The sequence below is a fragment of the Vanessa atalanta genome, chromosome 13, assembly GCF_905147765.1.
Source record: "Vanessa atalanta chromosome 13, ilVanAtal1.2, whole genome shotgun sequence".
NCBI classification, from domain to species: domain Eukaryota; kingdom Metazoa; phylum Arthropoda; class Insecta; order Lepidoptera; family Nymphalidae; genus Vanessa; species Vanessa atalanta.
In genome coordinates this window covers 4,583,248-4,599,795 of record NC_061883.1, presented here as the reverse complement: position 1 = coordinate 4,599,795, position 16,548 = coordinate 4,583,248, and the positions used below count along the sequence as shown (strand labels likewise).

Sequence of the window (16,548 nt, the reverse complement as noted above, 5' to 3'; positions counted from 1 at the left end):
AAGCTTTCAAATCCGGCCTTGGGATAATGGAATATTGAAATAGGACAGTCAGTAAAACGACATTGAATTCTAGCTACTAGACAACGTTCAATAAAGATTTCGTGTCTATAATACATTGGCTCACCCAGGCCTGATACCGAAACAGCATTACCTACCGGGTAATAATATGAGTTAAAGGAAAGTTTGGCTGTAAAATATCATATAATTTTGAGCCCTATTCACATTCAAGGTAATTGTATCGCAATATCAATTTTACTCAGAAGTGATACGCATAATTTTAGATAACTGGAAATGATAATTTTAATTTGAGCTTTTATGGGATGAAAATTGCGTTTCTTCAAATATTATATACACGATAAATAAGTGAAGCTACGAGAATTAAAAAAAGGAAATTAATGAGACAATATTACATCGTAAGTATTTGTTCTTTAATACTATGTGAATGTTGTGAAATGTAATCATTACAATCAGGAAATTATATTAAAGAGCTTAACAATATGTGTGTTTGACCTAGGCGTAGACTTGCAAAAATAATGGCCTAAATAAATTTTAAAAGAAGCAGATATCGTGGGATTTAAAGATGTTAAATTTCTTTAATATGGCATAGATTTATGACAATTTAATATTGAATCTAAGAAATGTATTTACATTTTTTTAACTGAATTGAAGTTACTTAAAATCTAGAACTAATTAAATAAATGCAAAAGCTATATCGAGTTAAATTCTTTAATATCGTTTGATAATAATGCGTATGACGCTTCCGTTCAAAACGTGATTTATTGGACAAAGTTTATGTATGGAAAACCAAACTTTGCTATTATGTTACATGCTAGCCGTGCTCCACAGTTACTTAATGAAGTTAAAATACGAACTCAGTTCATGATGCAAGTATGAAATTAATTTTAAAACGTTGTTGATTCGGTTATTGGTTAAACAACGTTCGTATTTTATTTCAAAAAATTTAAAAATATATAAAAGCAATGGTAATAAAACATACGAATTTTATAATTAAAAAAGAGATAAAAAGATCTAAAATTTAAATAAATATTATGTATAAAGGTTTTATTAGCTTAGGCCATATTTGTATTAGACATATCGTACAGATAAAAAATAGAGAATATTTTGTGTAATATTGGTTAACTAATGTCATTTAAATACAGAATATGGGCAAGGAGTGACCTTATCTTTAGGACAACACCATATTTCCAACAAATATATATATATATATATATATATTAATAATCCTTGTATTATGATAAGGATCCAATTAAATTTACAAAACTAGAAAGCACGATAGCGTTGTTTTCATAAAACCCTTAAACGGAGCAAGTAACATTTCAGTAACATTGCGTATTGCTCCTAGGGGAAGAGTATATAATATGCTGTGGAATGTAAAGAGATTTCTAAAAGTAAATTCTCTTCAAAACGTACGTCATGACTGTGAGAAGAGCTTGAAAACTTGAAACGCTCTTTTAACTTTAATGTTTCAACTTTAAACATTACACTAGTGAGATCGGATAGTGAGCAGAGCTTGTTACAGTGTGCGTGAATTTACTTAAGCAATACAATATAGTAATATAGTATGATTAGCTTTTTTATCTTTTTTGTGTGGTGGTTGCATTTGATCAGTTCCGAAATAAGTATATAAACAGTTCTAATGCTTCGGGTCACATTTGTCTCAGGGATATTCTATGTAGTTGGTGAGGGTATGTTGCCTAATTTGTTCTGCTGGTTTAAACCTCAGCGTGTTGCTTCATTTGTTTCCTAGTGTATCCGAAACTTTAGAGTACCTGAATCAATATGATAAAAATATTTTTCAGTTTATTGTAATTAATTTTCACTGTGTTTGTTTATTGTAATTAAATTTCCCTTAAACGAGCTCTTTTTTTAAACATCGCCCTTATTGCTGCTGTTGTAAACACTAACATATTACCGATCGAATCGCCCGATAATACAATACACGATGTGTATTGTAATATCGGGCGATTCGACTATCGACGGTTCGACAGTATTTCTGCAACGGACATATCCAAAACTAGCAATCTACGATGCGATATTATAGCCTGTAATGTGCGTAATTACAGTTCCACTTTTTATTCCAATGGAATAAAAAATGATCCAGTGAAAGGAAATCCCATGTGTCCGACGTAAAAACAAGAGAAAATTCCTTGACAGGAAAACCCCAATTTTATTGGATCGACTCGGGATTTGTACCTCGAAGCCTCGGGAAGTTACCTACAAGATAAACAAGATAGAAGTAGATTGCACTATCTTTTAATTCTCACTGCAATTAATTAATTAGTTCGGTTGCTATCTGTTAAGCTCAGAATATTATTAGGTAATTCACACTAAACGCCCTCAGAGACGAAACACCCACAATTTGAAAACAAGGAGTGTATATACGTAAATATAGACAGAGACTATTGATTTATAACTGTTAATTGATGAATTAAATTATAATTTTCAGATAAAAAGAGAATATAATAGGGACACCAATTGCTTTATTCATAAACAGATTAAACGCGAGTTAGCGCGTTACGAATTACAATGATGTAAAATTATATGATACACGTTCGCGTTTCTCCGAAAAAAATATTTCTTGTTAGAAGATAATACATAACTATGTATACTCCTATAAGCAGAATGAAAACTTAACGAATAACGGTCATAGATTAATAAAAATATACTAACAATGATAACATATAGTGTCAATAATGTGTCAATAACACTACTGATTTTTGCAAATTATTTTTAAGTATGTGTAGCGCCTATTAGAATGATATATAATAGTCAATTTCAACCTCCAATATTGACCGGACAGTCGTCCGTTCAACGACTCTTAAAATCTCAGCGGAGTTGTAATAATAAATATCATGATTGGCTTCAGCATGTACCTTTTGTTATATGACTAGAATGGCCACAAATAGCCGAGCTCAAGATAATATTAAAATACATTCTGAGCGTGTTTTTAATCATTTTCTCTTTCTTTTTATTATTTACAAGAACTTGCTGAGCGAAACAGATTATAGCTGTTTCTTGATAGGGATTAAATATATAATGAAATTTTCATTTCGTTTTTATATTATGGTATAAGCTACAGACAAATGACCCGCTCTTTCATAACACTTCACTCACTTATATTTATTTTTTGGTTTATGTTTTTCTTTGTAACGACTTACGAGGGATTAGTGTCCGATTGAAATTCAATCCATGATTTAGGTGCAGTGGCTCAATTATACACTGCCGGCCTCAGCAATCACTGATTTTCCTACGAATTATAGTACCTAAATAATATATTTTTTATTTGCTTATAAAGTTATTAGTTGTATATAATATGCTGATCTCGTAGCTAGAATGCTGTGCGAACTGTAGAATGTGTCAAATTAGTTGAAAAGCCGATATAATAAAGGCTCTTTAAATATTCCTTCAATAAATTTATATATGAAAAAAAAAATCTCGAAAATCGATTTTTATTATAATAGTATTTTATAACGCTAATTTAAGTGATATATTTTACTTTGAATTAAAAATTATCATAAACAAGACTTTAAATACAAAAAATTGTACTATGCTGTTGAACTTTGTGATATCCTTTATTTGAAGCCAATCCTTGACGATGACGTAAATTGTGATTGGAATTGCGATATAAGACTAATTTTTTAGATTAATTACCGGACAAATTACATTTTCTTATCGATCTAAAATTCCCTGGAGTCCAGCTCATCTCGCCATTTCAACTCTGTCTAAGCCTGTCACGATGTTAAAGCACTTATTTTTCTAGAACTTGAATATGCAACGGGGTTTTTGCACTGTTCTATGATGGACAATACAATTTCTTTAATAATCAACCCGTGACTATTTTATGGAAGTAATTTGTTCTAAGGCAATCAATATGTGGTATGTGTTAGTTCTATCTACCAAGAAACTGTTATAATACGAAACAACTTAGATGTAGCATCGACAAAATTAGTAAAAACGATCACATCCGAATTAAGTGCGTTTTAAAATTCATCTATTTTTATTTTTTTTCTTATGCGAAAATGATCCTTACGATCTTTACGCAAACGTAATAATTTTTTCGTCAAATTGACGATTTATTATTTTGTTTTTAATTTTTCGATGCTACATTTAAATTGTGTCGTAAACACTTATATGTTAATTAAATTGACCATAGTGAAACACCAAAATTATACAGGCAATATGTGGTATTCGATACAACCAGAAGAAGATTATTTTTCAGTACTGATGTAATAAAGCTTTCTGCAAGTGTCAATCCCATGGGTCACGTTAATATAAACGTGTATAGCCAATAAAATATATTTTTGTTATGAGTCTGAATCCCAGTCAATCAAGTTTAATGGCTCTAGAGATTGGAATAGTATATCTTTTTTTTTTACTTCACTTCAAGATGTTAGGTAGTATGTAGATAAAATTACATAAATGTTATATTTTTTTTGTTTTACTTTCTGATTTTATGTAACGTATTTTTTAATTAAAAAAAATCAACAATTTGATATCGAAACATTAACAATATCCATTATTGTAAAAACTGATTACTTTTACTGAAAGCTTGTGGGCCCCACGTTGGGCGCCATTTGTTGTAGTTAAATAATTTTATTGATAAAAAATACTTTCATTGAACGTGAATTATATTAAAATACACAAATACGACTTTCGATGTTCTTATAAATGTATATAACAAATTAGTATTGAGTAAGGGATCCAAGTGTGTCTGTGATAAAACGATACGATAAAAAGTTTCATTTAATAAGTAGTTACGTCAAGAAATTAAAACTCTAATTTTCTAAAGGTATATAAAATATTTATTATTAATTTACATATTTATATATATATATTTTCATGGAGGGCGTGTTATGTTTTTTTTTTTAATTAATTTGATATGCTGCGTAATTTTCAGCAAAAATATAAATACCTGTTATATGGTAGAGTAAATTGATACGTATGGTGGCTATTTGAGAAATACTAATAATTATTTGTATAACCAACCAATAATAAGGAACTAAGATGTCATGTCCCTTGTGCCTGTAGTTAAACTAGCTCAATCACCCTTCAACACAGCAATGCTAACTGCTCTTTTAGAATATTTGATAAATGGGCTGTACTTAACCAGATAGATATGCACAAAGCCCTACAACTAAGTCACAAAATAAAAATTCAAATAAGCATAAGAAATAAATGTAAATATGCATTACACATTTGTATTACAAAATAACTTGACGTAATTACTGCTGTACGAAATGAATTTATAACGTGGCAAGAAATTTCATACTGCAATTTTATCTGGTGATCTCGGTGGAGAAAAATTCATTTATTATTCTTCTAAAGCTGTTGCTGTATTTGCTTTGAATTTATAATAGTCGCCATAAATTACAACTTGATCCCGAGAAAACTAAACAATGTGAACAAATTGAGATATTAATTATATTTGTTGTGCTATATATCATTAAGGGATTTAACGTACATAATTTAATTTCGATATTTTTTGAAAGAATATACCATTTCTTAATACTAATCGTACTTTTAACATCAATTTCGAAGTGATTTACCTTTTTTTGTTATCATTTGTTTTAAACGTAGAAGTGTCTAGTAAGTAATCGTTACTGTTAATAATTTTATCAGTGAGCTATTTTAGACTTACGTAATTACAAAATTTTAATTTGGATTTAGTCTAAAGTTTCACCCTGTAAATGTCCCGTTGCTGGGTTAAGGTCGATTTACAAGAAGATCGAGTTTATTCCACCCGAATGACTGCTAGATGTAGTGATGCTTGCTTGGTCCTGGTATTCGTAATTATTGATCAGGATAAACACTTCCATATCACTGGGCCATCTCGACTCTCGTATCATACATATAAGTTTCATGAATTATTTATTAAATTGAATTAGTAGATTTATTAGTCATGTTGGAAAAACAAACAACATATTTTCTGTACCCGTCCCGATTTTACGTAGGTAAGGGTCGATATATAACTTTCAAGTTGAAGATACAACAAGAAAATAAAAAAGGAAATTCTTTCTTTTTTCCGGCTAGTAAGTAGAAATTATCTGTAATAATAAGCATGTATTGTACATGTAAACCTTCTTGAATATTTCTCTATTTAATAATATAAACCGCATTAAAATCCTGAGCGTAAACGTTCAGACGGCGGGAAGCGACTTTGTTTTATACTATGTAGAAATTCAGAGACTGAAACACGATAAATTGCAGAGAGGATTTGGAAATCTGTTTCCGCTATTCTTTGGCAGTCGATCTGCTTTCGTATACCTGTTTAAACTGGCTTAATGTCACCGTTTCGTGTAATGTTGTCTTAATACGAGTTACTATTTTGGTAGTATAACTTTTCGTATTCTAGAATTTTCACACTGCATGAAACAATTAAAGTTATTTTATTGACGCTTAAATTTTATTTTAATTGGTAAAGATTACTTGACGTCATATATAAAAAGTAATAATGATAATATTTTTCCTTTTAATTGAATACTATATATACTTACGGGCCTTATGTAAATAATTGTAATGTAAATAAATACATTACATTCATAGATAATATATAAAATAACAGAAATATTTATAAATATACACAAAAAAAATGTTAATTTAATAATTTCTGTAAATTCAATATTCAAAATTTAATATGATTATTTAAAAAAAAAAAAACTAGCATTATCTAATTATACTATAACTCTGTCCTTTATTAATTTCGGAATAGATGTATGACGTCATAATGCCAATGTGGAATGTAGGATGGTTTGTGAATGTGTTATTAAAGTCAAGGTCTACTCTTAATGGCCATGATCTGGGTTATTAGCTTCAAGTTAGTACGTCTGACATGTCATTAATGTGCCCGAAGCTTTTACGTTTCACTGATATATTCATGTTGTAAATTCGTTATGTATAGGATCACATAGATGTGTAGCATCTAATTAAATTGTTTTTTTTTGTCTAGACCATTTATCTTTGAATGTACATTGTATTCAGTTTAACATTCGTATAATGACACTTCAATTAAGAGTATCTATCATGAGAAGTAAAAATGTGTGCGAAAATTTAGTTCAATCGGTTTAAGTTTGATTCGTTTTAAATATAGTTAATAATAATTATGACCTATTTATACTTATGGGAGATAATTAAAGATCTGGTGTGTTTGGCATAATACTATGAACCATTACAACAAAAAAAAAAAAAAAAATGACAATTGCAGCGTGAAACATATTTTAATCGTAGGCTTACAATTATGATTGTGGTTAAGGTCGAAGCGTTCATTGATTGAATAACATCAACTTAATTATTAATGTGCAAATTCATTTTTCCCTCATTACTTATTCACATTGAAATAATTGCTGCTCAAATTTTGTTAGTTAATGATTAATGATCATTGAAATTAATTTTATCAATTTGGTATTTCTGTTTTTAAACCTTTTTATTTTGTACCTGTCCGGTGTAAATCTGTGTCTGAAATAAAAAAAAAACTTGCAAACTAGATTGAGACTAAATATAAATAAAAACAACTTCTTTGAAATATGTTATTTTCATGTAAGTTTTAGAAATTTATTTAATTATTTTTAATTAAATATATTTATCAAATTACAAATATTTTTATATATAATATAAGAATAGTTTCTAATCGAAGACCGAAACACTATTATATAATTAAAAAAAAATCATAGCTTTAACTCTTTACATATAAAATTAACGCTGTTTTAGTTTTCACTGAAAATAAAGTCACCGCAGTCTTAAACGAATATAAAACGACATACCGATTGAATGAAAAATATAGCTACAATTTCAATACATTTCTTCGATTCGAAAATCAGCTACGAACATAAGTTATAGAGTATGTGTGAGGAGTCACTGATGCGATGTCGGTTTATAAATAAAGCAAATAACACGCATTTTCTCAGTCGTGTAATTCAGAAATATTGAATATAAGAGCGAAGTTCACATCTTCAAATAACATAGCGCTTCGGAGTTCGAATATTTGTGATTGTGTACAAGAAAAATACTGCCGCGGTTAAAGGGCTTAGCGTGGGTGTAAGCCATTTATGATGACCGCGTTACCGTTCGCGTACTATAAATTGGAAGTTGTGCTGTACATTTTAAGTAGGCACCCTTAGATATTATAAGTTCAAGGTTAAAATTCTTAATTTGGAAATAAAGGTACATAAAATATTTTTGGTTCTAAATATAACTTAAATTTTTTTAGGCAATAGGATTCTGAAATTAATTTCAAGTTGGCAGAATTATTAAAAAAAAATTATCAGAAAATAATATTTAAAAAATGTATTCCGGTACCGGGAATCGAACCCGAGCCTCCTGGGTGAGAGCCAGGTATCCTAGCCACTAGACCATACCGGATTTGAAAGCTTTAACGAAATTACACATCTAATTCGGAACATTTGTATTTGTGTCTCTTTTTAGTTCCCTTGATTGATCAATATACCAGTTTATTCTTATTTGTTGTAAACGAAAACTATTTTAAATTTTACAGTAAGTATTCAGTATTCATAATTGTTCGATTCTCTTTCCTCGTTGCAAGCAATTTCTCTGTTCGAAAGCTGACGTTTCATCGTTACTAACACGTTGAACGAATGAACCGGTGAAATGGAGTGACAGATATGTTGATGGCTGATTTGCTGTAACCGCTATCGAAGATCGATGTCATTTGTACTTTGTATAGCTTTCAGACTAATATTGCGTATTCTTGAAATCGAGTTTTCAATGAGTTAGATCGGTACTTTGGTGGGGCATTGACCCCGAATCAAAGGAATTTTAATTGAACGCCGAATATCGAATGAACTATTTATAAACCACGTGATAGTTGTTATCTGATAAATGTCTATTGAAGTGAATTTTTATCTTTGCGCGAATGATTTTGCTGGTTTTAGGACTATCGTCTATATCTTTAATCTATTGCAAAATTAAGGCATTCAAGGGAATTTAGAAGAACATTAGGTAATTGTGTAAGTATGCCTGAGTAGACACATCCCACTCATTATATATTCTATCGCCAAACATAAAAAAAAAGTATAGTTCAATGGCCATTATAAGGGTAAGTGAGCCAATGTAACTGGAGTGGCAAGGTACATACATAACATCATAGCTCCCAAGATAGATGGCGCATTGGTGATGTAAAGAGTTGTTAATATTTCTTGCAACGCCAATGTCGGTAGTGACCACTTACCATCAAGTGGCCTATTTTCCCGTCCACATACCACATACTGAGCCATAAATAAATCAGGAATACTGCATGTCCGGTGATTCGCCAAAGGTACCCAACGATGAAACGTGAAAATACCTTAATTCCGTTTAATTAAGGCGTATGTAATATAAGGCTATGAAATCAAACATAAATAGAGTCGATATATCGTGATTAAAATAATACGCCGATGGGATATGTTAGCATCATAAAGGATTTCACTGTAAACGCTGTCGAGTTGCATGAACGGATGACAGGGCAATATCTAGTGCGGGGCAGCGAGTGTGAGTACATAAGACGAGTACGTACACGAAATTGAGATCAATATTGAGGCAGTAGATTATGAGAGATTTATACTAATATTTGTTGTTTTAGTTAAATAATAATTCTATATTCATCAAATTATCTGATTCGTTTTCCAAAATCTCATACATTTAATATTACAAATGCGAAAGGACCTTTGTATGTTTTTGCTCTTTCATGGCCAAACTACTCAACTGAATTTATTGAAAATTGGTAATTTCTCAAGTTAGCTAACTTGAACTCTATGGAATGACATTAAGGGTTTTTTATGCATAACACCTGACGACCAACATCTGAAACACGAGCGAAGCTGCGAGCAACAACTAGATTTTAAATATATTTTAAATTTCTTTAATTTATATTAATATGTATATTAATTCGTTAAGTGCTAATGTGTTTTCAATCTTGTTTTATTAATTTAAATATTATAGAACACTATAAATAATTAAAAAAAAGGGTATGCTACAAAAAACATCTGCTCATGGCCTATAAGTTTAATAGGAAACATTCCTCTAAGATTGATTAATTAATACTAGAAACGTGAAAAACATTAAGTTTTTTTTGCAGATTTGATCTAAAAAATGATATTTGCGCCAATAGTTTAAAGAAATAAGTTAAAGAATAAAAAATTTCAAGGAAAATAGCGGTAGCGGCTAATCACCCATCAAAACGTTTTTTATTGCATAATAAGTAAATGTGATTATTTTAACAATCATCAATCTATTCATATAATAAAATTATAGTGTCTGTTTGTAATATTAAAATAACCCATTTTTAAATTGTATACATGGTACATATACCAAAATAACATTTTTTACAATGTTTGTCTATCTGTCTGTCTGTCTGTCTGTCTGTTCCGACTAATCTCTGGAACGGCAGAACCGATTTCGACGGAATTTTCACTGGCAGATAGCGGATGTAATAAGGAGTAACTTAGGCTACTTTTATTTTAGAATTATATATAGAATAAAAATAAAATCACGCTCCAATGTCCAAATAACTTAAATTCAAGCAACGCGCACGAAGTCGCGGGCACGGCTAGTTTTATATATAGTTGTAATTTAGTCAATAGTTGTGTAGTTTTGTTTTAAGTATATTTCGTTTTAAAGTATTAGAATTCTACGACAAAAACAATTATCCGAATGTGTTAACTTTAAATGGTTATGAAACTAAATAAGAATTCTGCTAATTTAATTTTAATTAACGCGTTAACAAAGTAACAAGCAAACTTAATTTAAATGATTTGTTAGCTAAACATGCGTTTGTCTTATAACCAAGACGGAAATTTTTAATAAACATTCGTTCTCATTAAACGCCTTAATACATTCGAAACCGCCTAAGGAACAATGAGTTTGATATATATATATATATATTTTTTGGAAAAAATAATCCAATATTTTATAAAAGTATATTAAAAAATGGTACTGTTGTATTTATAATAATTATGATTTCGATATCGTTTTATGGGTACATTGATGAATAATCTGAAGTAAAGATTACCAGTCAAGCAGATGAAGAAAAAAATAATGAGGAAACCTGCATACGAGTACGTGCATACCTGAGGTTTGATTTGATTTGATTTGAATTATAAGCGCAAATTAAGCGACGATTTGATAAACAACTATCACGTGTATATCGTATTGTTGTTGGAATAAGTAAAGGAAGAGAAAGACAGTTAGACATTATTAGGATGTTACGTTTTGACAATGTATGCTTACGCTTTAGAATTAAGATATTTTTATATAACATACAACTTTAAATGGACTTGGAGTATTGTTAAACCAATCAAAGTTTTTTAGCGTGACTTTTTTTTATGAGCACAACCCTCTAATACCACAAGTTCGTTAGTATACAAATGCATGTATTTTAAGGTGTCAATTTCGCACGTCATATCAAAAGCCATCGGAATCCTTGTTGTATCAATTCGGAAAGTAGATAGGGTTCAGAAAGTTGTTAAGACGGTAAGCGGAGCACTTGAGAATTCAGAGCACGTAGCACCACACATCGTCTTACAAATTAAGACTTGAACTTCTGAGTAAAATTTAAAACGTTTTGCCACTAAAGTTCACTATTACTTGACTTAATGGAAAAACTCAAAGTGTATTTATAAAAAGCACAATTTCTGTAATCACATTTCTTCATTTTGGTATTTGCTCTTCTTAATTAGTAGAGTTACAGCTCAGATGTACCACTGTTAGGCTAAGACCTCCTCTCCTTTAGAGAAGGGTTGGAGCTTATTCCACCACGCTGATCCAATGCGGGTTGGCGGAATACACATGTGGCAGAATTTCGTTTAAATTAGACACATGCAGGTTTCCTCGCGATGTTTTCCTTCATAGCCGAGCACGAGATGAATTATAAACACAAATTAAGCACATGGAAATTCAGCACATGGAATATGCTCACAACCTTCTCCTCAAAGGGACAGGAGGCCTTAGCGCAGCAGTGAGAAATTTACAGGCTGCTAATGTATGTTATTTGAAGGCGACACATTGGTCCTAAATTTACAAGATCAAATTATTATTTCATATTGATCTAGACTTGAATCTATATCTTTATGAACCATGCACAATAATTCATATTACGCCGAAATACTCAGCTCAGTCAGCTCGATAACAAAACATTATTGGACAAATTACAATAACGTAACGCGTAGAGTAAAATTATAGGTCAAGAGTCGCGTGTCCTTTGAAATGTTATAAAAAAGAGCCCAATTCGTCAGAATCGATACGGGGAATAAATAATTAAGCAACTAGAAAACTATGTGGGTGATATTAGTTGGTTATTCTCGTATATGACTCAAGTTTGTATTTCACCTTGCTTCGACGTTTTTAATTATATTGATATACGATACGTATGTTTGTATTTTAAATCGTAGAACTTATCTATACTAATACATATTGTTATAAAGAGGTATAATTTGTTTGTTTGTATGTAAGTTATATAATTTTATTGGTAGAAAGCTATATTATTTCTGAGTGCTACAAGGTATATATAAAAACAAATGCACTAGTATTAGGAGTCGGTAGTCTGTAATGAAAAACAGAAGTCTCATCTCAGAGATTATGAAATGTTAGAAAGGGATATTATGCGACAATGACTATTATAGTTATTGCGTTTCGGTTTTATAAATATCGTGAGTGAGATATTAATATAGTTTTTGTAGAATGATACTGTTGATAGGCTACATAACATAAAAATATTCATTCATAAATCTGTTTAAATTCCTTTTTTTAAGTATCTGTTAGTTATTCAATAAGTCTTGGTTTACTGTTGGACAAATAAAAACAAAATTTTCTTTATTCAAGTAGACTCAAAAAGCACTTTTGAATGGTCAATTTACCACCACCAGTACGGAAAATATTCTATCGAGAAGAATCGGCAAGAAACTCAGTAATTTTTCAACCACGACTAGAAATTCATAAGTAATAAGAGTTTATCGCGAATGTGAGATGTTTTATTTCTCCGAACATCAGCACGAGGTTATTATACACACGAGACGTATCTCAGGGATTACGGTTGGCAGAGCATTGGCATATTGGCATATTAGAGGCTTGTTGAATAATCTTATCATTTATATTAACAGATACTAAGGAATATATAGAGATTCATATAAACGAATAAATAATAAGTTCATTCGATTTTACATTTATTTTTAATTCATAAGGACGTAGGCAGGGCGTGTGTTAATTAATATTAATGTACTGGCCGCTATTTTCGCTCGTGATAATAAACGTTAATCAAGAGTTGTGGTAATTAAGATAACGCATGTTCTAGCGTTGCTGGTATGAAATAAAAATGTTAAAGTTTACACTGATTACAACTTGCGAAATTATTATGAGGTCGGTGGGTAAATTCTGTGTGTGTGACTGCTTCGTTGAATGCGTGGTTAACTCATGAGACTGATTACAGATCCTTTGGTTTGTAGAAAGTTTCGGGCCTTAAAGTTAATAAGGTATTTTTGTTAATAAATCTTTGTAGGGAGATGTTTTAATTGGTTTAATAGCTACTTTATAATAAGGGTGAAATTTCTTATAAGAACATTTCATGAGTTTTATTGCCGAGCTGTTTCTAGGAAGTAGCATCAGGATAACACCAATGTCGGTAGATAAATGTCTGGTAAGATTATCATTTCACTTAAGTGCATTCTCAATTTAAATTATATTTTTTTATGGCTTAGAGTAAAAAAATGTTATATCGGAGTAAGCAACTAGATCGTGCAATTATACATAATGGCACGATGAGTTGGTCTATAATTGCGATGGCGTTATCTAATGCAATTATATTTAAAATTGTTATTTTATAAGACATATATATAAACACTATACATTTTTTTGGCTTCCCATTTAATGAAATAAAATAAGGAGTATTGTTTGGAAGTTACCAGTGTGAACACTCATGCGTTGAAAAGCATGTCTAGTCTGTTGTAATACCTCCTGCGCAGTTACTAGTCTTAGCCGTGATATACAAAAAGGTTCTTACATGTAATATAAATAAATAAATCTAAATTTAAAACCACAAACTATTATTGTCTAGTATAAAGTACCACCGGTTAGGGAAAGAAATTATTCCAACGCGAGAAGAACAACGGAAAGGAACTCAACGGAAATTGAAGACTTCAATTATGTTATTCCGTTATTACTTTAAAATTAGTTAAGATTATCGTGTATTACTATATATATATATATATATATATATATATATATGTATATATATATATAAATATATATATATATATATATAGTAATACACGATAATCTTAACGTAGAATGAAGATATGTAAATAAAAATAGACACTATACAATTAAGTTTAAGGCCTAAATTTGAAAATCAAATGAAAAAGGAATTGAGTTTTGCCAATCTTTGCTTCGAACCAAGTTACTGTAACAGCAATAATAATATTTGATACGATGCATACCTATTACTCTTTAGTAAGCGCGCCATTGCCTCGCTATCTTATATAAATACTAGAATTCTTGTTATTATTTCAAATTAGATGTTTATATTTTGAATACGTCTAGACATTTATGATAACTAACGTCACAATCTACATTGCTAATAATTCAGATCGTGTTTTCATAGAATACTATATACAATATACGTAAACTTGGGTAATGTGGGCGATGCAAACGTGTTGGAAGAAGTTAAACAACGCCTAATGGCTTAAATACTTTTTTGTCATCTCTTAACTTTTCCTGGTGTCTGTCAATATGTTATGTCACTTGCATTTGTTTTTAATAAACCGTTTTTAATGCTTACATTCTAAATCTTATTATATCTACAGGTTATGGGCCCAGAACCGTATAACTTTTTAAGAGTATAATTTAGAGTAAACGTTTAAATATTTACCGTTAAGATAAGTCATAGTAAAGTCTTGCGCGTTATATTGTACTTTGCCGTCCCGTAAAGAATGGCCATGAATCACATACAAATTGAGATATTATGCCGGCCGGGAGAATTATTCCACATGGAAGATTGCAGTAATGTCATATTTACAATTTCAAGAATTATGTGAAAATATTGAACCTGGCACCAACGTCGAAGATAATTTTGTTGTTTAAACCTATGAACTACATACACATCGAAAATGCAAAAACAGCTAAAGAAGTCTGGAAAAACCTACAGAATGCGTTCGAAGACTCCGGGCTTTCGAGAAAAGTTGGCTTACTTGAGGATTTGGTCAATACTTCATTGGATAACTGTGGTAGTATCGAAGAATATGTGAATGAAGTTATGAGTACAGCGCATACGTTGCGGAACATTAGTTTCGGAGTAAATGATGAATGGTTGGGAACATTCATGCTGGCAACTTTTCCGGATAATTATAAACCAATGATCATAGTACTGGAAAGTTTCGGTATCAAAATATCATCAGATTTTGTAAAAACAAAACTTTTTCAGGAAGTGATAGTTTCCGAAACACGACCTGTGTACGAAACTGAGACTTCGGAAAATTTAGAATATAAAAAATGCTGTGGCTATTAAATAAGGTATGCTATGTAAAGTTCCAGTAACTAATATTATTCATGTAACGCTAGGGGTAAGTCCATTCCATATATAGGCTGTGTATTAGTTGATTGCTATTGATTTTCTAACTTGTTTATACGTCTAAATGCGAACTGGTCGGTACGTTCATGTAAAATTGATGGATTAGTACGTAAAGCGTAGACACCATATTATGTAGATTATATATATGTATGTAAGAGTCTTGTCGTGCTTTTATATATAGTACATATGAATATAATTGTACCTTCATTCTATCTGCCGCGTGCCACATTGGATAGGACACATGCATCTTAACCAAAGGTAGTGAGTTAAATCCTGATAGGCTTGAGTTTTCATATTCTTATTTTCATGTTTTAATTTTAATTACCTACCCAGGACTAGCACAAAGCCCTACCACAAAGTACATCCCAATATTTTAATGGATGTTTTAAAACAATAGTCCAAAAATCGATTAGTTTTAATTTATATATACGAAGTTACATTAATCCCACTTTGTCGCACAATAATATGACGCAATATAAATGTTAGCTAGCAAATGACCGATTAAATCTAAGTTATTTTTTCACGTACAATGAATCAACAAAATCGTATAAGTATGGAAATTAAAATTCGTAACTCTATAAAAATATGTGACGTCATGTATTTGACACGTGATTGGTCATTACACAAATCCATCAGGGTAGTAACCAATCACGCATCAATACGCAATACCTAATATTGTCGTGTTCCGATTTTAAAGATGAGTGCATTATGTAGTAACACTGACTCAGTATTACTGCATAAGGTAGATAGCATCTTAGTTCCCTAGATTAAAAGCGTATTGAATTTTTTTCTAACATTGCTTATGCGTAAAGGCGGTGGTGACCACTTTCCATTAGGTAGCCCATTTGTCACATTTTAATTAATAAAAACAATAATAATTTACTTACAATAAATTATGCCATTTTTCATTTTGCGTTCCTTTCATTCGCTCATTACATTCATTTTACGTAAACGTGAAACATAACTTAAGGTACATTTAG

The 16,548-nt window shown here is 30.6% G+C and overlaps 1 protein-coding gene and 1 non-coding gene across 3 annotated transcripts in view; one reads left to right on the top strand and one right to left on the bottom strand.

Annotated features, from left to right (window-relative positions):
• LOC125068384 overlaps positions 1-16,548 on the top strand; it is a 145,722-nt gene that overhangs the window by 10,702 nt on the left and 118,472 nt on the right. The window lies entirely within an intron of this gene.
• Positions 8,305-8,376, bottom strand: Trnae-cuc. Its single transcript has one exon. It is a non-coding gene; the product is annotated as a tRNA-Glu (tRNA).